The 25865-nt window shown below is 39.9% G+C and overlaps 1 protein-coding gene across 1 annotated transcript in view; it reads left to right on the top strand.

The window, feature by feature from the left end:
• VPS33B (VPS33B late endosome and lysosome associated) overlaps positions 1–25865 on the top strand; it is a 2132768-nt gene that overhangs the window by 165733 nt on the left and 1941170 nt on the right. The window lies entirely within an intron of this gene.

Here is a 25865-nt window from a genome sequence, read left to right as displayed (position 1 = left end):
TGAACTGTCTGATGAAGCAGTGGTTAACATTGCGAAAGCGCTCACCATTTTATATTAAAAAAGAAGATTTTACTTTGTCGTGGTTAAGCTTCTTTATTCCAGCTACCTTCCTACTGGGCACCTGTGTTTCAACATTTTCAACTTCTGGGCTGGTTTGGATTTGTTTGCCACTTTTTATGCTGTTAACATTTAAACTCAATACATGTAAGTAATCATTTCCCTTAGTAGTGTACTTCAGCATACCCTTATCCTTTTTTCCATTTCTTTGCTGTATCTCCAACTGAAACATTGTCCTCCTTGTTTTTTCAATCCTGTCCCATCTCCTTCCCTTTAGAATATTTATCAGTTCCTTCTTGTAAATCCCCAGTTTATTATATGTCTGTATGCTGTCTATATCAAGCATTTGTAATGACTTGTTAAGCTGAGCTTACCTCTACAACCTCATTCTGATGTTCATCGTGTATACAGCTGCAGTCATAACAGATGGGTTATCCTGCCGTCAGGCGTGTCCTCGGTCGGCCGAATTCCAAAGTCTAGGTCCGACGTCGGGGTTGTCGTCACTTCTTCCCTGATGTCAGAGCGTCAGGGGTATAAAAGAGGCAGCCGACACCATTTTCTTCAGTCTTTCTTGCGGCGCGGTGCCCAAAGCAGAAGCAGTTCGCAAGTGCCGGTCGGCCAACTCCTGAGATTTACGAAAGTATTTCAGCCGAAGTCTTCTTGAAAGCTAAGTACCCCGTTGGGAAAACTTTTCTTGCCTCAGACCGATGTCAGACAAAGTTAATAATTGCATTTAATGTGGGAAGCAAATACCACATAAGGATTTCCACTCTTTCTGTATACCTTGTTTAGGCCCAGACCACGACGTCTCGGCCTGCCATTTTTGTGCTAGATTCAACAAGCGCACTATTAAGCGTTGGGCGGAGTTCGCCCTTCACTTTTTTGGCAAAAAATTTAATTATATTATGTCGTCGGATACTCCGACTCCAGTTTTGAGCAAAAAACGCAAAGATAAGGACCGACATACGAGGTCCGCACCACCTACTGAAACCACGCTAAGGCCGACTACCGGTTCTCCGGTACTCAGCGAGGCGCCTACGCAGCCCCTGAGTACCGATGACAATGCATTACCGGTGTCTTCAGTACCCGAGATCGCAGGCTCCTCGGCCCACATTCCTACTACAGATACCAACGCCACTCCTGGCGGGGAAACTCAGAATTTAGACAGGCCTGCCATTTCTCAAGGGGTCTTCTGGCCTTCCTCCTTCTCCATTAAAGCCTTCACTAAATCTAAAGCAGCCATGAAAACCAAAAAACAGGTTCCTCAGACCCCCTCTCAAGGCACCATGCCTAAAAAACAGATGTTTAAAATGGCTGAGGATTTGATTACTCTTATCAGGGGTTCTCAACCCCCCTCTGACAAAAGGCCCAGATTAGAGGAAGACTACCCTTCCTCAGATCAAGCTTCTGTTACCTCAGAACTATCTGAGGACCAGGATTATGCCTATTCTCCATTCAAAGACTCTGGTGCAGAGGAGTCTATTCCCTCGGTCTCCCCCCCCCCTGAGGACTTCTCTTTTGGGGAAACCCTGCATACATTGAGGGAACACTTTCACTGGGAAGGCCAGGATTACTCAGATTCCAAGAAAAGGCTCAGGGAATTTCTTCTGCTCCCCCAGCATAGGCCTCTGGCTATCCCTCCTGTTTTAGATGTATTGGATGATGTGTTCACAGAAGCCAGCCTTAATCCAGATTCTTTGCCTCCAGTTCCTGTTAAACCAGACAGGTATTACCGGGTTCCTGATTTTCACCAGTTCCTATATAAAAGCCATACTGCTGACCCAGAAATGATTTCACAGGGTCCCAAGGGAATTAAGGCCTCTACTGCTAAAAACCCATTACCTTCAGAGAGAGATTCCAGAGCTTTAGAAAGGTGGGGGAAAAAGGTGTACACCTTGGCCACTTTAACCATGAGGGCATTAAACTGTCAGTTCCATATGTTAAAGTATCAACACTTTTTGATATCTCAGCTGAAAAGCAAGATGACACAACCAGAACAACCAGATTTAAGAGTTGCAGGATTTGTTGCATGGTGCAGAGCAAGTGGGTAAACATACCTTGCAGTGTGGTTTTGATGCTTTAGAGGCCTCATGTAGAGCTGCTGTTACGGGGTCTGTTATACGTAGGCATGCTTGGATCAAAGAGCAAACCTTACCAGATCATGTCAAAGCTAAATTATTAGATGCACCTCTTCAAAAAGATGTATTGTTTGGTGTTAAAGCTGAGGAGGTGCTAAAGAAAATGGAGGAAAAAGCAAAATCAATGCAAACAGTGAAAGATTTCCTGCAGATACAGCCTCCAGGTTTCAGCAGAAACTGGCCTTCAAAAAATTGGTCCTTTCCAGCCACGGACAGACCTCAAAGGGGCAGATACAGGCGTCCAAGGGGTAGAGGGCAACCAAGGATCTTTCAGAGCCAGACAGTGGCAAGCACCAACCCCAAGAGGTGGAGAAGATAGATCACAGTCTTTTAGAAAACAGACACAATGACGTCCCCCTACACTTGCCAAGCAAAGCTTTAATGGCAGCACCTTTGGGCGGAAAACTGACATTATTCTTAAAAAATTGGCATATTGTTACAAAAGACAAATGGATTCTGGACATTATAGACAGAGGCTACAAGTTCCACTTTCACACCCTTCCAAAAATGAGAGACATGCCAAACCTGCCACAAAATCAAAGGGCAGTGGCACAAAAACAAATTTCAGCACTCATGGACATGAAAGCAATTCAAGAGGTACCTGCAAAAGAACAAGGTCAAGGGTTTTATTCCAGACTATTCCTGGTACCAAGGAAAGACAAAGACTGGAGACCTATCTTAGACCTTTCCATCCTAAACACATATCTACAGGTGCCAAAATTCAAGATGCTCACATTACAGCAGCTTCTTCCCATGCTGGGCAAGGAGTCTTGGCTGGTAACATTGGACCTCAAGGAGGCATACCTGCATGTCCCTATCAGACAAGATTGCAGAAGATACCTCAGATTTCTTGCAGGTTCAACCCATTACCAATTCTCTGCATTGCCCTTTGGCTTATCTACTGTGCCCAGAGTGTTTACGAAATGCCTGGCATCAGTAATCACCTTCTGCAGACTACAAGGGATACAAATCTACCCATATCTGGACGACTGCCTGATCCAAGCGGACAGCAAGGACATACTACTGCAACACCTGGCGTTTGTAATAAAACTGTTGAACTTCTTGGGATACACAGTCAACAAAAATAAATCAAAACTAATTCCCTCTCAACAAATAATTTTCCTGGGTGCCAGCTTGGATACAACCGCCCAGATGGCCTACCTCACGCCAGACAGGCAAGGGCAACTGTCTCAATTCTTCAGAAAAGTGGCAACTTACACCAAGCTAACTGCAAGGAAAGTCCTGCAGGCTCTGGGATTCATGGCATCTTGCATCCTACTAATCCCATGTGCAAAGCTGCATATGAGGAAACTTCAATGGTACCTAAAAAACTTATGGTCTCAACACAGCCACAGCTTGGAAGCAATTATACCACTCATTCCATGCCTTCAAAAGGAATTTATGTGGTGGGCTCAAGCTTGCCAAAGAAACACAGGTCTTCCTTTCTGTGTACCTCAAGCAACTCAAATCATCACAACAGACGCCTCAGACTACGCCTGGGGAGCACACATGACAGATCAGTGCATTCAGGGAAAATGGACCCGAAAAGAGAAGCACCTTCACATCAACCAAAAGGAAATGCTAGCCGTGCAAAAGGCTATTATGACCTTCAAAGACCTACTGCATCCAGGCCAGCTATTGATAAGGACAGACAACACCACAGTGATGTGGTACATAAACAAACAGGGGGGAACTCTTTCATACCCCCTGTGCAGGCAAGCCATGACCCTATGGAACACAGCACTGGAATTGCAAATTCAACTACAGGCACAATTCCTGCCAGGGAAGGAAAATACACTGGCAGACAACCTAAGCAGAAATATGACAGATCCACACAAATGGAAGTTGCATCCTCAAGTTTTCGCAAAGATAACTCAGGCATGGGGACAGCCAGACATAGCTCTCTTTGCTACCCACAGAAATTGCCAGTTGAAAAAATTTTGTTCAAGGACCTATCATCCACAGGCCTAGAAAGTGGACACACTTTCCTTCAATTGGGCAACATTGACAGTCTATGCCTTCCCGCCTCTTCCTCTGCTGCCCAAAGTTCTATTAAAAGCCAGAGCAGAGAGGCCGAAAATGATTCTCATTGCTCCAGACTGGCCAAGACAACACTGATATCCGCTCCTGAAGAGCCTGACACATTCCCCACCATGGAGCTTACCTCTAGTCCCTCTTCTGTTGTCCCAGCACAACTACAAAACCCTTCACAGCCATCTCAAAACTCTAAATCTAGCTGCATGGAGAATTCCTTGATTTCCCAACAGTTTTTCCTCTCCAAGGAGGTGCAGGATGTCATCTTGGAGGCCAGAAGACCTTCTACTAGAAAGGCCTACTCCGCCAAATGGAAACGATTTTGTGCCTGGAATCAAGAAAAGGGACAGAATCCTTGGGTAATAAATATACCTCAAATTTTACAGTACCTAGCTGAGATGTTAAACAATGGACTTTCCTTCTCCTCCATCAAGATCCACGCTTCAGCCATTTCTGCACAATACAACACAGATCCTCCTTTATTCTCTCATCCTCTCTTAAGGCAGTTCCTCAGAGGGGCAAAGAATATAAAACCCCAAGGAAACCACCAGTCCCTGCTTGGGACCTCAACTTCAGATTGGAAAAGCTGACCCTTCCTCCCTTCGAGCCAGCTTCTTCAACAGAGTTACAGTACTTGTCATGGAAAACAGCCTTTCTTCTGGCTATCACCTCAGCTCGCAAGGTTTCGGAGCTACAGGCCCTCATGGCTGTGCAACCATTCATCATTTTCCATCAGGACAGAGTTTCCTTACGAACCAACCCTACCTTTATGCCAAAGGTAGTATCCAATGTAGCTTTGAATCAGACTATCCACTTACCTACCTTTTATCCTAATCCACAAAACAAAGGGGAAAAACTACTACATTCCTTGGACATTCACAGACAACTTCGTTACTATTTGGACTGGACAAAGCCATTTAGGAAATCTGAGCAACTCTTTCTGTCCTATGCCGCAGGTGCTCAAGGAAAGGCTATTTCCAAACAGACAATTTCAAAATGGATAGCCCACTGCATACGCTTTTGTTACTCATTTCATGGAAAAACTGTGCCTGCATGCATCAGATCCCACTCCACCAGAGCCACAGCTACCTCTGCAGCCTTCCTCAGGGGGGTCCCTACCAAGGACATTTTGGAAGCAGCCACCTGGAGTTCAGTGCACACTTTCTCCAAGCACTATCACCTCCCACTATACTCAAAATTTAGAGCGGGCTTTGCCACAGCAGTCCTGCAGGGCATCCTAGCCCCTCCTAGTTCCACTTAGTGCCTACCACCCTTACTTAGCTTTGGGATTCTACCCATCTCTTATGACTGCAGCTGTATGCACGATGAACATAGTACAGTTTTGTACCTACCATAAATGTAGATGTTTGAGTGCTCATACAGCTGCAGTCCAGGTTTCCCTCCCTCCATCCCCTCTTAGGACAGGCCTTATGACAAACACTTTTCATATAACCTTTTTGGGGTATTCTTTTATGGTGTATTTGCTTGCAACTACTGTTTTTGATTTATCAACATTGCATCTTTGCATAGCATTATGTTTGCATTCCTTCTGGGGGCACCTGACATCTGGGGCAAGAAAAACTGAAGAAAATGGCATCGGCTGCCTCTTTTATACCCCTGACGCTCTGATGTCAGGGAAGAAGCAACAACAACCGACGCCAGACCTAGACTTTGGAATTCGGCCGACCGAGGACCCGCCTGACAGCAGGATAACCCATCTGTTATGACTGCAGCTGTATGAGCACTCGAACATCTACATTTATGATAGGTACAAAACTGTGCTTTATTCACCTCAACCCTTCCTCATCGGCATTTAATTGCTTTGTCATATATAGCTGTTTTTTTTTTTTCTGTTCTCGCACCATCAACACTTTAGTGACATTTTGCATCTCAGTAGACAAAACATATTCATTTTGAATTCCATCCAAAAAATTCCCCACTACCTCACACTTTGTACATTTTGTCCCACAGATTTTAGCATTGTGTCCCCCTTTCCCCATACTGAGCTTACCATTTTGTGGGCAGTCTCATTCACCAAATGACTACTTTTCCACAAAGCAAACAAGTTCCAGGTTCATTTCAGAAAAAATACTTTTTGGCAATTAATATTTGTTTTTTTTTTCTTTAACTGATAAGAAAACTCTGTCTTCACACCTTCATGTCATCAGTTATTTTTTTGTATCGTACGCAGTACTGCAGTTGTCCTTCAAATAAGCTTTAGTCTCCTTTTTTGCATTTTATCAATCCTGAACTTTTTAATTGTAAAAGAGTATAATACAACATATCCAACTAACTAAATATAAAATGCACACAAAGAATAATCGTAATGAAACATATGTACCTACATAACTTGTTCAAGTAGAAAATCTAAAGTTTACGGCACTAAGTTTGATACTGTAAGTAGATATCATCAGTCCTGAACTGAATGTTCAGTTTAGGCTTCAATTGTAAGTCATAGTCACTCGCTACACAGTCCTTCCAGGGTTTATAGTCTGCCTTTTTAGGTTCATAGGTTCATAGGTTGGTACTAGGCTATCAGCCCTAGGGCCTATACAAGCCTAGCCATAACAATTCCCTGGCTATTTCTTCCCACATTATTTACTTTCCTGGACCCCTGTCTAGCAGGGTGACTGACGTGATCCCTGGGGTGAATTTCCTTTCTCCCATCCAATCGTCAAGGTTCCTCTTGAAGAGGTCCAAAGAGGCACTCTGCTTGACATGTATGGGCAATCTGTTCCAGAGTCTGGGGAGTCTCTGGGTCAGGAACCTATCCCTCCAGCATGTTTTGTTTATTGTGATGACAAGGTGTAGATCCCTGGACCGTGTAGCTCTGAGGGATTGGGATTTCTTTAAGTGTAGCATGTCCAACAGCTCTGGGTTTGACATGGCCTTGTATGTTAAGCAGAGATCACCTCTGAGTAGATGATATGCGACAGAGTATAGCTGGAGTTTTTTAAGGCGGTCAGTGTAGGGCATCTGCTTTAGGCCTGTGATTCCTTTAGTGAGGTATTTCTGAGGCCTTTCCAGTTGTTGCAGATGTCTTGAGAGGTACATACCAAATGGGGAGTTGTATTCTATAATGGGTCTAATGAGGGATGTGTACAGTGGGACAATGACCTCCTTTTTTCTGGATGAAAAGCCATTCGTGATGAGGTGTGCCACATAGAAGGATTTTCTGACTGTTTTGGCGATGTGGTTATCGAAGGTGAGACCACTGCCCACCTGTGTCCCTAAGTCTCTTATCACACTTTCTGTGTTTAGTGTACTGCCACCTATATGGTAATTCATGGATACATGTTTTTTCCCAAAGGGGATAAAAATACATTTCTTGGCATTGAGCTTGAGACCATGGCTCTGGCACCAAGCATCTGTTTCTGTAAGGCCCTTTTGTAGAGTATCCACATCATTTGGGGATTCAATAATGGCTCCCAGTTTGCAGTCATCTGCAAACTTTGTTAGCCAGAGTCCCTTAGTGTTGACCTGTACTTCAGAGAAGTAGATGCCAAACAAGAGTGGCCCCAGGACTGAACCCTGAGGTACTCCACTTGTCACTTGTCTGGAGCTGGATTTGGAGTCGGCTACTTTTACAGTGTGGGTTCTATCAGTAAGCCATTTAGCAACCCATTGGGTGACATAGGGATTAATGCCCAACTTAGTAAGTTTATCTATGATTCCAGAGTGGGGGGTGGTGTCAAAGATAGGCTGTGTGGACCACCTTACCCTTGTCCGTGGCTCTGGAGACTGATTCAAAGAAGTCAATCAGGTTCAGGAGACAAGATCGGCCCTTCACAAACCTAAACTGGGTGGGGTCCAGTGTTTGAAGGTTGCCAATGTCTTTGTTTATAAGTTCCATGATAATACGCTACATGGCCTTGCAAATAAGGCTTGTCAGACTGATGGGACGGTAGTTTCCGGGATCCAAGGTGGATCCCCCCTTGTGGATTGGGATAACTGTAGCTCTGCGCCACTCAGTGGGCACGAAACCTGAGGTGAGGCTATGATTAAACATGACACTTAGGTGAGGTGCCAGTTCATATTGTGAAAATGAGAAATGTATGGTGCAACCAATCCATTGTATCAGATAACCTAAAAATCCCAAGCTGCATATCTGTTCATTTTTTTTCTGTTTTAGCATTAATGTGCACCACAGCCTAAATCAGAAAATTTGTCCTTTTGCTGACATCCACTTTCTTCCTTGGTGCCTATAGCCATGTAGCTGTGAATTGAATGCTAACTTCCTGATCTTCCTTTTTTTCTGAGTTGCACTCGCATCACTGCATTTCCATTCACGTTGCAGTCAATGAGACAGAGCATGCCGTGTTGTTTTGCTGCTTTGGAGCATCTATCATTCTGGCAAGTCCATATTCAGTTGCATGGCCTCATCTTGCACTGGAAACTGCACCTTCATGACATCACCCAAGACATAACACTAGCATCACTTGGTTCCAGCTGCTCAACTAAGTCCATCAGTTTACTATTTTCTAATCCATCACATCTATTATGATAACTTTCTCCTTGTAGCACCTTCTGTTTTCACATCTACTTCCATCTCCTTCTCACCACATTCACTGCTTATCAGCTTCTTAGTATTTGGTTGATACCCCTCCATCCTTCAGAAAGGAAGCACTTTACAGCAACCCCTTTCAAAGAGCAAATTTCTCTGCTCCTTTGGACAAATTTGCACTAGTCAGTATGACAGTAAGACTGTAGGTAAAGTGACACTAACAGTGTTAACATAAGTAAACAAGGAAAAAAAATACATTAATTAATTGGTACATTTCTCACTTTGTGCCATCTCCCTCAACACCCCTGATATATACTGTTTACCACTAAAGCATCCAGTCTGTAGTGTGGGATTTTCCTAAGATTATTAAGCCAGGAAAGCTGTTCTCATCGTAGCAAGATTTCATTATCTTATTTTGTCCATTTTACATTATGATAGCTGTTCCCAACAGGGAATGTAGAAATTTATTTCTTAACTAATTCTACCATGTTTTAAAGTAAAAAAAAACACAAGTAAAGTTGCACGTTGAGTATTTAAAATTGTAGGTCTGATGGCAGTATATATGTTTTGAATAATAATTAGCCCCAAGCAAAAGCATTGCATACTCAGGAGAGAATGCATATGGTTATTAGTTTCTTATTTCAGTCTGTGTGAAGATGGCAAAGGGAACAGTTTGTTATGGTACCTGACTTAAGCACCAAAATGTGAAGTGCTGCCTCTGCTTTGTTGTGCCTACATGCAACAGAATAGATGTTCTTCATATGCTGCAGTAGCCTTCGCTATATGGGTTATATCCTGCCAGGGATATAACAACTGGCCAGCTTCCAAAGCTTCAAGGCACCCTCGTTATGTCCAAACTGTCAGGCTAAGCAGAGCTGACTAAAAGACAAGTTTGGGTGCAAAGCCCTTTAGGGCTTTACTGCCACCAAAGAGTATTCTCCTCTGAAGCATCTGAGGATTGACAGTCTTCTTCTGCTTTCCTTTGCTGGGTAGGTAAGTTCTCTTTGGCGAAAAAAAAAACTTTCATTTTCTTAAATTTATTATAGTTTTATTACTTTCCTCTTCAGGAAAATTATTTTAAAGTTAGGAATATTGTGTTTTAATGGACTATCTCGAGACTATAATGTGCTTTTAAACAGAGCACTTGTTTTGTTCTGTCAGTTTAAAAGTTTAAACTGACTGAAAACATATTTTCTGTAGAGAAATTGTGTTTAAACTCTATAGCAGCCCCCACAACTGAAAAACAAAGTGCTTTTTACCGTGTTTTTTCTGCTAAAAAAGCAACTTTTTTTGACTGGTAGTTTTACATGCATTTGCTGCTTGTCCTCTCTGGGAAAGAGGCACCATTTTCAGATTGACCATGGAACAGATTGTTGGTCCTACAGTCAGTTCTTCCAGCCACAAAAAAAAAAAAAAAAAGTTAAGCAAACAACCTTTGCAACCATGACAGACCAGCAGTTTACCTCAGCTGCAGGAGGTGATTTTGCTGTGGCCATTTGTTGCACCTCAGACTGCTCATCTTTTACCCTGGATTCCTCTGGTGTAGCACCTACAGCCAAAATGGACCAGGGATTAGCCATGTCATCTACAGCTGTTAGAGTTGCCTTAGTGGACAATGGAGAGCCACTTTTGTTTAACACAGGGAAGATTTCCCTGTTGTATCAATATGTTGTGTCCAGAAAGCAGCGGCTGCCATTAGTAACATGGTTGACCCCATTTTTCCTGCCAAAAAGAAACTGAAAATGAAGCGTGTATCTACTCCTCAAAATTATTTGGATTGGAGAGGTTTACTGGGCTGGCTCAGGATTTAATTCAGGCTGTTGATCCTTCATGTAAAGTAGTTTCTGGTAAAAAGAGGGGGGATTCCGGTTTTCCTCAAGAGATTCAAGACTCTGAATCTGAGCAGGAAGATGGATTTGGTCCTCAGATTTCTTATCCAGACTCAGAGGAGAGCTCAGTTTCTGATTCTCCTTCTGGGACTTTCTTTTTCTGAAAGTATTGCTGGAATGTCCCAGTGTTTTCAGTTTGAGAACACTGAGGTTTCTCAATCCCTCAGAAAATACTATATGAGTTGTTACAAAAGGATTTTCCAGAATCTACACCCATTCCTCCTGTTTTGTTTGCTTTAGAGGAAATGTGCTTTGATGTCTGCAGTTTCCCTGATTGTCAGCCTGCTGTCCAAAAAAGGCAGACAGGAAGTGTAAAGGTCTTCAGTGCAAACATTTTTATACACTATTTCCAAACCTGATTCAGAAGCTATAGAGTTAGTTGACTCCACTCCTGCTAAGCACTTAGTTAATTTCAATTCTACTGTTTCTAATAAGAATGGGAAAATTATTGATAGGTATGGGAAAAAGTGTATACTTATGCAACTTTGATTTTCAGAATTTTAAATTGTCAGGCTCATATTTTTCTGGCAAATTCTGAAAGTATCAAGAATGTTATATCTACAATTTCTTCTTATATATTAAAATCTTTTTTAAATAAATTAGTTTATTCTATAGCACAACTCCACAACTCATTGTTTGTAGTGCATGTATAACTCTGTTGATACCTCTTCCAGGACTATGTCCACTAGTACTATATGAAGGAGGTTTGCTTGGCTGTATTATCTGAACCTCACAGAAGATGTAAAAATGAGATTTTAAATTCTCCCTTGTATAGAGATTTAGTGTTTGAGCCCTCTGCTGCAGAGGTCATCAAAAAGTGTGATGAAAGGGGCAGGCTGAGCCAAGGAATCGATTTTTCAGCCCTCCTTTTCCAAATTGTCCAAGGAATTTTATTTGTCCTCATCCAGTTTTAGCACAAAAACAGAATAAACAGTCTCAACAAAATTCTGTTAAGCAGATGTTTACGAAGAAGTGGCAAGGGGGGTTCCAAAAAGAAGTGTCAGACCTCCCAAAATCGAGGAGAATCCAACAAGTCTGAATGACTATTCAAGAGACCTTGTGACCCCATCCTGCCCTGGCCCCTTTTCTCTTCCAGAAGGTCGGAATCTCATTTTTTTCTCTTTGGCAAGAGATTGTTTCAGACAAATGGGTTCTGAAAATCATTCATTAGGGTTACAGATGGCAGTGGGAGGAAATTCCTCCTTTCCAGAGGTCATTCCTCCTCCTGCAGATTGAACTCTTTCTTTTTTTCTACCTGTTCCTCATCGCATAGTATCCCAAGCAGTGATAGAACCATTTCCTCCCTCCCAGGAAGGGAATAGGTTTTATTCAAGGATTTTCCATGAGCCAAAGAGAGAAAATGTTTGGACACCAGTTCTAAATCTTTATTTCCTAAATCTGTTTGTGATAGTGCCCAAATTCAAAATGATGTCACTTAACCTCTTACCACCTCCTCTTCTTTCAGGTTTCCTGGTAACACTGGACCCATCCCAAGTCATCCATATTTCAGAAGTTTCTTAAGTTTTTTTGTGTCTGGATTGCATTATCAGTTCTCTGCCTTGCCCTTCTGACAGTCCACTGCTCCAAGAGTGTACAAAAAGTGTCTAGCTCCAATTATAGCTCATTGCAGGCTATAGGGAATCCACATTTTTCCATATTTAGACAACATGATTATATTTTCAAAATATTTTTCAAAATGTCAGGAATCTATCTCTTGGGTTAGGGTTCTCTTGCACAAGCTGGGATTTCAAGAGAACATTCAAAAGTTGTTCTTGACTCCCTCACACGGGGATTGTGATCCTGGGATGTCAACTAAGTACATCAGTTCAAAGAGCTCTTCTTCCACAACAAAAAAATAGATCTTTATTTAGATTTATTTCTAAGGTTTTTCCACTCAGACTTCAGTCAGTGTGAGGAAATACCTCAGGGTTTTGGGTCTCATGGCATCTATGATTCTCATGATAGCCCTGGGAAGACTCCATATGAAAAAGATACAGTGGTATCTGAAATCTCTTTGGTCCCGGCATCAGCACATTTTATCTTTTCAGAATCCAATACTAGGGTTTGTCAGACGATAAATCTTTTTGGAGGCAACATATATCCTTAAATCTAGGTCTTCCCTTCTCCTTCCCTTTTCCAAAGTAGCTAGTCACCAACTACACTTATGACTTTGCTTGAGGAGCAATTTCGGGTGGGAGAAAGGTGCGGGTGGTGTTGGACACCAAGGACAGATGTAAGCACATAAATATCAAGAAGATACTTGCTATGATCAAGGTAATTCACTCTCTTAACCATCTTTGATCCCTGGGACCTCTTCAAGTAGTTGTAGACAATACGACAGTCATGTGGAACATCAAGCAAGGAAGAAGCATCTCTTTGCAGACTAGCCATGTTAGCTTGGGATATAGTTTCACAGTGCAGTCTTGCTCTACAGACATCCTACATTCCATCAGATCAAAATTGTGTGGCAGACAAGCTGAGCAGGACCAGGCAGACCCTCACAAATGGAAACTAGATCAAGGGGTCTTCCAAGATTTGATCCATCTTTGGGGAGTTTCTCAAGTAGACCTCTTTGCCTCCTCTATGAACAGTCAGCTGGCAAAATTCTGTTCCAAGACTCCATGGAAGAAGGCGTGGAAGACAGATTTTTTTTCTTTACTTTGGACAGGAATGTTCCTTTGTGCCTTTCCATCCTTTCTGCTAATATCAAGGGTACTTCTGAAAATTCATAAGGAATCCCACATGACCATTGTGGTGACTCCCTTCTGGCCCAGGCAGCCATGGTTCTCCTGTCTTCTGGAAATGGCCAGGGGCAATCACCACAGGCTTACTCATATAATGGATCTACTCACACAAGAACAGGGGTGTTTGACACATCACAACATTAATCATTTTCAGTTGACTGCCTGGATGATAGGGTCTTAATTCCTTTTAGGCACCTGTTTTCTAAGGACATGCAGCAGGTACTAATGGAAGCAAGAAAGCCTGCTAATAGAAAATTGTATATTAGTAAATGGAAAAGGTTTTCTAGTTGGTGCTAACAACATAACCTGCACCATTCAGGGCTAGTTGTTTCTAGTTTTACAATATTTGTGCAAGTTACTGTCTTACTGCCTTTCTTATTCCTCTGTCAAGGTTCATTTATCAGCCATTTCAGCATGTCTTCCTATGAATCTTCCTCTTTTAAGGCAGCCTCCTGTCAAAATGTGCTTGAAAGTGTTTTGAATAACAGACCTCTAAGTAAACTGGTGGCCCCTCCTTGGGATCTTAATTTTGTGTTACACAAGCTAACACTTCATCTGTTTGAACGAGCTAATCTGCCTGACTCAAGTTTTTTAAAGTGGAAAACCTTTTTAATGATTGCTCTTACTTCTGCAAGAAGTGTTTCTGAGTTGCAAGCTCCTATGGTGAGTCATTCCTACCTAATTTTCCACAGAGACAGGGTTTCTTTGAGAGCTCATCCTTCTGTTATGCCTAAAGTGGTATCTGAGTTTACTTTAAGCCAAACTATCCATCTCCATGTTTTCTTTCTTGAACCTAAAAATGAGGGTGAAACAATGCTCCTTAGCTTGGATGTCGACAGACATCTTGACAGAACTAAATCTTTTAGATCTTTGGATCAGTTGTTCATTTCTTGTGAAAGAAGAAGAATGGACAACCTCTGTCAAAACAGATTATTTCTAAATGTTGACTAAGGCTATTATTTCATGGCTTTGTGTCTCTCTGTATGTAGGACACTGTAATCACTTTGTAGAGCAATTTCAATGATCAATGCTACTTTAGTCTTCTTTTCGTGGACTACTATATCTGGTTTTCTTGCGTCTATGTTTTGAACTGCTGGTAAGGGGTGGTTCCATGTGATGTAAATTTCATAATATTCTATAATGCTTTGAGGCTCATGTTTCCAATGCTTCTTAGCTACTTCAGTATTGTAATGTTTGTACAATCCCCAACGCAACAGTCTTGCGACATTATTATGTCTTTCAGTATACAGGCCTTCTGCCATTAGTGTATCACACCCAGCAACATGATATGCAACTGTTTCCAATTCTGTTTTACAAAACATGAATTTGTCTGTTTCTCTGACATGTTCAATCATCTTTGTAAACCAACGTGCATGTAGTCCACTATCCTGGGCTGCCAGTATTAACCTTTTGTCTTTTGGTTTAAATTCACCTTTCCTTAACCATTCCTGCATTAAACTGATTGATATAAGGTTGTTCCAAGAGCTTTCTTTACTTCCAGCTATATTTATCCATTTTATACATTGCTTGCCTTCTCATCCTGATCCTCCTTTCTTTTTTTGCCACATTCAGTTGCTGCCTGATTTTCATCTACTTCTGGTTTGATTTCCATTCCCTGTTGACACAGATATGCTTCTGCTAGACTAAGCAGAGATGTCATCTTAGACTTATTCTCATGTTTTAAAACTGGCTCTATATTTGGATCTTGTGAGGACAGCAAATGTGTATGCAGTCCAGCAATTGCAGATCTGTACATGTAATCAATTTTGAGGAGGCCCATACCTCCTTCAGAATGGGGAATATATAATCTTGGTATACACTGATTTTTATAAATCATTTGATAAGCATAAAGCATTTTTCTTGTTTTCCTATCCAGCTGATCCAGTACCTTTTGGGGCCAGTCAATCACTCCAAAACTAAGAACACGAAGAGCAAATTGGTTTATAGCTTGGACTTAGTTCCTAGATGTCAGAGCTGTTTTCAGTATTAAATTTAGTCTTCTAAAATATTCCTTACAAAGTTTTATTCACATTTGTTAATGTTTTATTGTTGATCCTTCATCAGTTCCCAAATATTTGTACACTCCCTCTGTGTCGTTATTTTATATTATGTTCCAGACTGATATTTTCTTGGTGCTGCAGCTTTCCTGCTTTAAAGGTTGCTTTTGCACATTTATCAAGACCAAATGCCATTCTTATATCACCAAGCTTTCAGTTCCTCATATGATGAATTATACAGTTTTAAATCACCCACAAAAAGAAGATAAGAAGTCTTTACACATTATTGTTTCTGAAAGCCAAATTGTAGCCATGATCTAATCTGTTAAGTAGACAGCTTAATGAATTAAGTGCAAGACAAAAGAACAGTGGCGACAGAGTCACCCTAGAATATCCCCCTTTGAATTTTTATCCCGGGGATAATAATTTGTCCTTTATCATGGCTTAGCTGCAAAGTGGTTTGCCAGTATTTCATGCTCACTGTAATGTAATCAATCAGTGTAGGGTGTATCTTATAGATTTGTAAGCACTCTATCAGTGAATGTGAGATGCTGTCATATGCTCTTTTTTTAGTCTATCCATGCCATACTTAGATTCTTTTCTGTTTTTACAATTCTCCATTATGACTTTATTTAACAACAAATGATCCTGGGTTCCATATGACTTTCGTTTGTTACCCTTTTTTCTATTGGCGTGATTGAGTTTTCTTTTAAATGACTGTACACTCTGTTGGAATTGGTTCAACTGTTGAAGGCAAGTTATTGGCCTATAGTTTTTAGGATATCTTGGAGGTCCACTCTTAATGATAATTAGTATTGTTTTCCCTCTTGTTAACCAGATTGGCATCTGTTTGGGATATATATATATATAAATAGTTCTTGCTCATGGCTAAATCTTCATGTAAAGATGTTAATACTTTTAGCCAGAAGTTGGGTACTGCATCTGCACCTAGGGTTTTCCAGTTCGATTTATTTATTTATTTGTTTATTTAGCATTTGTTGACCAGTTTGGTCCATCTGGGCTAAGACCCTTTTTCAGTGGAGACCCGGGGAGAAAAGCTCCATAGTTACAAAATATTTACAAGTTCCAAGAATACAAAAAAAAGACATTTGCTAGTACACAGAAAAAATTATACATAACGTACAGTGAGTATACAATAATAATACTGATTCTAGATTATATACAGTGTTGGCTAGCTATGTATAATAAGGTAGGTAGTCAAGGAGAAATTGAATTTTGAGTAAAGAAAAAGGAAGCTAGTAAGGAGTGTTTGAGTAGCAGTGAAAGGATAGGTAAGAGTGCAACAGTATTTTGTTGACCATTTTACTGGTGAGGAGATTGGAATACCAAAAGAATAGTTTATGGGTAAGAGTCGGGAGAGGGTTTAGAGGGGGAGAAGGGATGGGGAGTTTGGAAGGCGGTAGAGTTTGGTACTTGTAGGAGAGAAAGAAGTGAGAGAACTATTATATCGTAGGAAGAAGTTACAGAATTATTATATTGTAGGAGAGAAAGAAGTGAGAGAATTATTATGGAGAGGTGGGTTAGTCAGGGGGCTGGTAACAGAGGCAAAGTTTATTTAAGCTAAGGTCTTTTTGAATAGAAATTTGGAAGTAGTGTTTCGTATGTCAAGTGGGAGTTTATTCCGTTGTATGGCTGGGTAGCAGCTATACAAGTTCTTTCCTATGTTGAGTTTGGGTTTGGTTATGGTCAGAAGGTGTTGGTGAGAGCTCCGGAGTGCCCTAGCTGGGGAGTAGGATGAGATGATGGGTGATATGACAGGGCAGAATGTGGGCTGGTACAGAATGCAAATGGATTATCTGGAGCTGGGAGAGAGTAAGGTTGTGAGGGAACTCTAACCATTTAAGTTTTTGTAGAGCAAGACAGTGGTGAGAGGAGCAAGGAAGTTCAGTGGCAAATGTTGCTACTTTGTTAAAGGTGGTTTCAAGTTTGGACATAAGAGAGGTCTTCAGGTTGGTGGGAATCTGAGAGCCATAGAAAAGGGTTGGAAGAAGGTAGGCATGTGATAGAGCAATTTTTGCTTGAGAGGAGAGAAAGGTTTTGTTTCTGTAGAGAAGGCCGAGTTTTTGGTGGGTTTTCTTGATGTTGTTTAGTACATGCTGGTCAAATTTTAGTTTGTCGTCAATGATGACCCCAAGTAGTTTAGTGTGATTATCCACCATGATAGGTGTGCTGTTTTGGGAGGAGATGGAGAAGTTTTGTTTCAGCTGGGTCATTGTTTTTGGAAGAAAGAGAAGGAGTTGTTTTTTTTTTGGGTTTAGGATTAGATGATTTTGGTTGAAGGCAGGTCTCAACAGACAAGAAGGATTCCTGAGTTTTAGAATGGAGTATGGGAAGTGTGTCTGTAATGGTGATGACTGTGGAGTCATCAGCATATTGCATTAGGGAAGAGTGTGGGGTGGAGCTGAATAACTGATTGGTAAAAATGTTGAAAAGCAGTGGTCCTAGGATTGACATAAGTACTGGAAGTTCTGGGGAGATAGCAGAATCCCATTTGACGGACTGGTAGCGGTTACTAAGATAACTAGAGAACCAGGAGATAGTGGCAGAGGATAAGTTTAGGTGGGAGAGTTTTTGTAAGCGTAATGGATGGTGGACAGTATCAAATGCTTTTTATAGGTCAAGAAAGAGACATGATGCAAGTTTATTTTGTTCCCTAGCTTGAGCAATACTATTTATGAAAGAGATGAGAGCTGTAGAAGTGCTATGGCCAAGGCAGAAACCATGTTGGGTGGGGGTAATTAAGTTGGCTTCAGTGAGGTGCTGGAGAATCTGTTTGTGTACACATTTTTCTAGGATCTTGGATAGGGGAGATACTATTGTGATGGGTCTATAGTTAGGTCAGTGGAGTTACCTCCCTTGTGGATAGGTATAGTGTAAAACTTCTTCCAGAAGACTGGGACTGTGGCTTCGGTAATAGACGTAAAAGCGATTTTCTTAATTTTGTTGCATTTTCTCTAGCCATTACTTCATCCCATTTCATATCCTATACATTTGAGCTTATTCTTTCTTTTACGTCTTCTGTCCATTCAGCATCTTTGGTATGTTCCACAAGATCTTCATAGATATTTCTCCAAAATATGTGTATTTCTTATTTTTTTAGTGGTGTTTCTATTCCTTTTGCCTTGTTTCCCAATTCTCTATAAAACTTTTTGTGTTCATCAATAAATTGCTTAATTTGTACTTTTTCTTTTTATTTATCTGCATATCTTCTAAGTTTTTTTTGCCTGTGCTGATGTCTTTAGCTTATTATTTGCAATAGTGAATGATAGATCCTAGTTTGTTCTGATACTGCACATTGGTTTTATCACATCTTTCTTTTTAATATTTTTGTTGAGCTGTTCCTTCTTCTGAACTCTTCTGACAGCTACATTTTTTTGTCTTAATTGCTGTATAGTTTTCTCTGTTCGATACGTCTATGATGGCATTTGATTTCTGCGCTTCCTGTCCCTTACTGCCCTGTGTTTTTGTGGTAAGACTTTATCTGTTATTAATTTGGCTGTACAGTAATATATCCCATTTACTTCTGTTATATTGCATGAATTTCTACAAACAGTTTTGATTACTGTGTTCATTTGTTTTATCAAACTTCTAACATTTTGGGTCATCTTGATTTTCTGTAGTCTGTCTCTTTCATTGATCTTAATATATCCATCTGTATTAAATCAAGCAGTTCTTCCCTTAGATCAGATTCTTCTAAACTAAGGGCACATTCTTTGTTCTACTTCTGTGCGCATTCTACAAAAAGCCATGTTATCTTCAGATTCACCTTGTGTCATCCTTTGCTTTTTCATTTGGAAACTCGCTGGCCTATCAGTGCACAACATTGACTGCATCAGAGTTGCCACTGTGTCCTGTTCCTTCCCTTGCTATGCATCTCCAACTGAACTTTTGTACTGGTTTCCTACTGAAGGCTCCAAAGTATCTTCATATGGCAGCTGATCAGATGGTTCCTACTCCACTGGTTTCTCCTTACTTTGGGGTTATTCTATCATATTCTGATGTTATCAGAGTTAGATTTTCTATACTAAGTCTTTTGCTTTACAGGTAGTCCATAATTCAGTTTCTATTTCTTTAACTTCTCATTTACTCTCTTCCCCCTTTGTTTTCTCATTTTTTTGTATTATAAAATTTTCCATATATAGATGCCTTTGTCTGCCTTTTTCTTCAAATATCTTTGATGCTTTTTTGTATTGATTAGTTTTGCTTTCTCCTTTGTGAAAATATTGCATCATATTAAATCTCTTTTCCTTTCCCATGTCCACATTTCTTCTGCAGGTGTCTCCTGTTTTTCCTTACTTGGGAGACTCATTGTTCCATCATGCTGTGACATAGCCTGTGTTAGTCATCTTTCTACACAAGTCCTTCACTTTGCAGGTATTCCATAACTTCAGCTTCCATTTTTTAACATCTGCTTTACTAATCTTTTGTTCTGGGTTCTCCCTTTGTGATCTTATTTTTTGTATTGTAAAATTGTTCATATATGGGTGCCTTTGCCTGTGTTTCTCTTCAAATATCTTTGTACCTGCTTTTTTATTGTAGTAATTAATTTGGTTTTCTCCTTTGCATAAATAATTGCACCATATCAAATCTCTATTTCTTTCTCATGTCCATATTTCTTTTTTATACATTTCAAAAATCTGTAGACTTTGTTTATATTTTCACACTTCCTCAGTCACTTCTTTTTCCAAATGGCCCTAGGTTTCTTGGTCTATGTAATGTTTTTCCTGAATATGTTGTGTTAATGAACACAAATTTGCATTTGAAGCTTTTGACATTTTTTTCCTGTGCAAGTATTTTTCTTTCCTCTAATTTCTGTCTTAATCATTTTGTATATCTTCTGTCCGGAAATTCTGGACTTCTTGCATAATAGTAACAATACATAATTTCTTTCTTATCCTTGATAGTCCACTCTGTCATCTTTATGGCTCTTCTTTGGCCTATCAGTTTTTGTGGATTGTTATTTCCTTCTACAACAGGGGGGCCATCCTTCCCCTGAGCCTAGCCTAACCCCATTGTAGGAATGTTTTCATGTTTTGAAGATTCTACCCTGTCATTTTCTCTAGTCATGGCACCAGTGCGCCTACAATGATTGGGCACTTTTTTATCCTGGGACTTATGCACCCAGCTGTCTTTTTTATTTTTAACCTACTTCTGTCCATAATATATGCTATGTAAAATATAGTCTGTATGTAAGTGTTGTCTTGATGAGATTTTGTTAAAAAAAAAAACAGGGCCAACCTCATGAAGGTACTCTCCAAGACTTGAGGATGAATTCAGTTTCAGAAATACTACTCTCATTTGTTTGCCAATTTTATCATCTCTCCATTCAGCCCCCTGGTCAGTATACTGCTGCCTGTGTGAGTTCAGATACAGGCAGTAAACCCTCAGATGTAAAAAAAATGAGTATAGTTATAATTCTTCCTTTTTTATTTCCTTCCTTTGAGATTGACACTCAGATGTTTGCAGCATTGTGGATTAAGTAAATCTTTATTTATTTTTTTTATTTTTACATTTGATTACCGGAAAAGTCTGACTGGATGGAATGTCCATTTTCAGCAGAGGCCCGGGGAGAAAAGCTCCACATAGAACAACAAATTATAAATAAAACTGCTGTAAGTAAAGAGTTTGAAGGTTTTTTAGTCTGGGGCAGAGCAAGAGCAGAGCCATTTAGTGGTAAGGTGTTTTTTTAGTGTTTGTTTAAATTTAGTTAATGTAGTGCTAGATGTGATGTTACTAGGTAGAGAATTCCAAATCTTAGCAATATAATTTAGAGTAGGTAGACTCTCCAGCACGATTGTGTGCTGTTGAAATTTGTATGAGGGGCTTATTGTTTGACAGCAGCATTCTGCCAGGAATAGGGCACTGGCAAGTCATATAATGATGGAGTTTTTGCAGAAAGATAGAAGATTTTGTAAGCCATGTTAAGCTGAGACAAGTGTAGGAGATGGGGAAGTTCTAACCAGTTTAGTTTCCTTAGGGCAGATCAATGGTGTGATCTCATTGTAGAGTTTGCTGCATATCTAGCTATTTTATTATAGCAGGCTTCTAATATTACCACCTCAGTTTTCCTAAGGTAAAGAAATACAAGTGATGCATATAAAAGAGTAGAGGTCAAATGAGTATGAGCAATAGTTATTTTTGTGTTATTTGTGAGATATTGCCTGTTCCTATATAGTGTACCTAGTTTTTTGTGTACTTTCTTAATTGATTGAGAGACGTGGATGTCAAATCTCATATTAGTGTCAATTTCGACCCCTAGTAGTTTGGTATGTGGGGATGGAGTTATAATAGTGTTATTTCTGGATAGTATCTGAAAAGTTTCTGTGTTTATAGTAGCTTTGTTAGGATGGAATAGCATGAGCTTTGTCTTGTTGGGGTTTAATAATAAGCAGGAGTTTATTAGCCAGGACTATTTTGAGGAAGGATGATTGAGTGAGAACCTGCAATTTAGATAGGGTACTGGTAGCACACAATACTATAGAGTCATCAGCATATTGAATAGTTGTGGCAGAGGAGGCCACAGTACAGATCTTGTTAGTAAATATGGAGAAAAGCAGGGGGCCAAGAATGGATCCTTGGGGAACTCCTAGGGTGACTTGTGTCCTTTCTTAATAACCATTCCACCAGACAAGGAATGTGCCTTTCAGAATGTGAAGTAGTGAAACTGGTTGTGAAAATGTGGTGACAGAGGTGAATTTAAGTATGGTGATGGAGTTTCCTCTAAGAATGCAAATTTCTCCATTCTAACAATGGTAGAACAGTTTGACTGGGAAACTTAACTGTTTGAAGAATAACATTTGTTTCATAAGGTTACTAAGAATTTCTTGGTCTTTACCTTCTTGCATGTATGGGTGTCATTCACTCTTAACAAATCTTCAGTTGTTTGACATGGTGAAATCCTTGGAAAATTTATCCCGTCTAATGTTGCAGATGTGGAAAAAAGGAAGGTTAAGAGATGTGGGTAGCGTAAGTGCAATTTAAGAATTTAATGCCAAAACTTTTTCATATAACAAATGTTTTGGCATTTGCGGGTGGGAGTGCGTGTCTGTGCAACTGTTTGTGAATAAGGGTTAGAGTAAAGGCTAAGTAAGGTAGTAGATTTAGTGGTGTGTGTGTGTGTGTGTGTGTGTGTGTGTGTGTGTGTGTGTGTGTGTGTGTGTGTGTGTGTGTGTGTGTATGTGTATGTGCTGTATCTTGTGTATTATTCAGTATCTTGTGTAGTGGTAGTGTTATGGAAGGGGACTTTCTAAGGTAAGGTGTAGGGTTGGGGGTATTGGGTGGACTAGGTTTATGGTTAGCATGCATTAGTAATGATGGGGAGGGAAGCCCCCATGCCCAACCTTACTAATGTGTACTAACCCTAACCCTGCCACTGTGCCTAACCCCAGCCCTACAGCTTACCATAAGAAGAATCCTTTTTATAATACTACCACCATTCAGACAAAGTACGTCTAAAATTAGTAGAATAGTTTTGGTTATTAGAAAAGGAAACTTTCTTTTTCAAAATTTTTTTATGTTGTAGATTTTTCACTATGTTGAATTTCAAAATGATGGCATTGATCTGTGTTTCGATGCTTATGCATTTTAATAAATCAATGTATTCTCATAACTTGAAGTGTTTAAAAAACATTTTGTTGCATTCATTTCATAGGTCTGTGCTATCTCTGAAGGTTTTAATAATTTCAAAAGTTTATTCTTTTTCTGCTGCCTCTTTACAGTGACTTGTATTAACATCTCTGTTTTGGAACAAGTGGATTTTGGTGTAGCTTCTTTGGATAAAAAGATTATTTTTGTCTCCTTTTATTCAGACAAAGAACTTAAGATATTTGAGGCTATGCCTAAGAGATAAGTCACTGTTTTTTGGAATGCTTTTCCAAAATGTCTGTACATGTTCATAAGTGTGTTTCTCATTCATTTATATTGTGTAGCTTCTGGTGCTTTGACCATAGGACAGGCCTGGCTTAAGAATCAACTTTATATGGAGAATATGGTTACAAGTATGAAGAACATGCCTATTTATTTTATCTTTTGATATTATATTTGGTGCTAAAGCTAATGTTTTCAGCACTGATTTGAAGGCAGAAGGGAAACTAAAACATTTTCATAGAACATTGTTTTATTTATTTCATTATTTATTACATTTGTTAACTGGGTAATGTCTGACTGTGCCAGAAGCCCATTTTCAGTGGAGGCCCGGGAAGAAAAGCTTCAAAAACAGTAAACAATACTAATAATAATGGTTGGGTTGGCGTTCGAAAGACATGGGCACGCCTTCGTTGAAGGTTGAACATCGAGTTGGCACCTCGGCGTTTGTGAAAATCTACTGTCAATCATTAGCGGACCGGAGTTCCGCTGTGGTGACCCCTAACCGGAAAAAGCCGAAAGACAACAACAACAAAACAAAATACAAATAATACTTGGATACAAAATAATACAGATAATAGTGTTCACAAATATAAGCCCCAAAAACAGTAACAATACTAACAATAATAACTGGATACAAAACAAATACAGAAAATAGTGTTCACATATATAAAGTAAGGCAGTAACACTGGCATCGAGGCAGTTGCAATTACATGAACTGGTTATGAGCATATGCAGCCTTTCTTTCTGTTGCTAGAGCAGTAATATGGTTAGTGTTTTAAGAGGTTAGTGGTTTGAAAAGTGCCTCTCTTGCTCTTTTGAGAGCATTGTGATCATACTGCTGTATAAAGTTGTTGATCTCTGTACTAAGACAAGTTGTGCCATGTTACTGTCAGTTCATTCTATTCTCTCCTCACCCCGCTGAGTGCATGAAGAACAATGAAGCTGTACATGCTTTTTTAAGATGAGAATAGTTCTGTCTTCCTGCAGACTTTCATTTGGTTGGCTTGCTTTGCAAAAACTGAAGTTTGTAATGGATACTCTGTAATATTAATATTGTAAGTGATTTCTCTCTTCTGTTGGTTTTAGTTTGGATCTGAATTTTGTTGGTCTTTTGATAATATTGTTCAGCTCTTAGCTCGTAAATGGAAGTAATAAAAGAGATATAAGTTTTTTGCGATATATTACTTTTATTCTCAATAAGAAAGAGTATTCTTTGTAAAACTTTTGTTAAAACAGTAATAAGGGGATCATCTGAAAGAATCAGAAGTAAGAAAATAAACCTGCTTTAGGGCTTCAGCCCAAACTACCGCTGATCTATCCCCCTCACCTAAAAGTACATAATTCACCTCTTATAAGATACCTCTGCAGTATGTCACAGCACTGCTACTGTAATATTATTTCCTATGTGCAGTGTGTGTGCTTGCATGCTTGTGTGCGTGTGTTTGTATACCTGGGGGCTGTATCTCTATCTAAAATGGTTCCATAGCTTTATTGTTTTAATACGTTTTCCATCCAACCCCACACAGTCTCGGGTTGTTCCTCCTGGCTTCCCCACTTAAATCACAGATACCCCAGATCCTCCTTGTCCGGTACCCCCATCAGTAGTTCCCTGGGTGGACCTCCCAACTTTTTGTCAGTTGACCTTGGGATACTTACTTATTGCTAACCCTGGTGAGTATGGAATCCTAAGGTGAATTGTAAGCAGAGAGACAAGAGCTATCATTTATGGGGAAGCAGGTCATAATTCCTAGCTGTGGGAGTAGCTTGTCAGAGCATTCCTGCCACCTCCTGCTTTTTTTATGAAGAGGTGACCTGAAGGTTTCCTGGTTTCCACCAGTGATCAGACTGGAATGGCATTCTCCAAGTTCTAACTACCTTGGATAGGCATTATGGCCATCAGCAACTACATCCTATCCTCTTTCAGCCAACCCTGCTAGCACTTCAAGTCTGTTCCTGAACTCAGGTCCTTGGCGGTGAAGATAGATGCCACCCCTCTGCACCATTAGGCTGACATGGATCCAAACATTTTTATTGACTTGTATGTAAATACTTGCATGCTGTCTTTGGCTAGGTGAAAAGGACTGGTCAACTGTTTAGCAAAATTTTCCAGTTGTGCATAGCAATGCATGCATTCACTTTTCATTATTTTTGGTATTTACATAACTGCAGTTATCAAACTGATAGGCACACCTGGGGGAGACACTGGCATGCAAGAAAGATCTTCATAGTATACAGAGTATCTCTACAGTTGTAGACAGACTCATCTGCAAAGTAGTTATAAAGTACATTTATTTTGTACAGAGAATACAACAAGCTTACATGTCTAATGAGAATTCAGATGTTACAGAAATATTTTCAGGAGGGTAGTATACACTAATTCACTCTATTAACAAGCAGTGTTACAAACATTTCAGTAAATATCAACTTCACTGTATTCCATTGCTGTCGTTCATATTACAGCATAATTTATTATTTTTAGCTAATTTAACTTTTTAGACATGTGCTAGTTTGTGAAGCACAAGGTCAGCACAGGAATTTTTGGGGTAAATGAATTTGCTGTGGAGTAAATTTGATACTTGTGGTCATTTTTGTCAAGAACTGTTTGATACAAAATG

The sequence above is a fragment of the Protopterus annectens genome, chromosome 7.part0 (genome assembly GCF_019279795.1).
Source record: "Protopterus annectens isolate FY-2018-M chromosome 7.part0, PAN1.0, whole genome shotgun sequence".
Lineage (NCBI taxonomy): Eukaryota > Metazoa > Chordata > Ceratodontiformes > Protopteridae > Protopterus > Protopterus annectens.
Note: the sequence above shows the minus strand (reverse complement) of the source record. Positions and strands in the feature narration are given on the sequence as shown.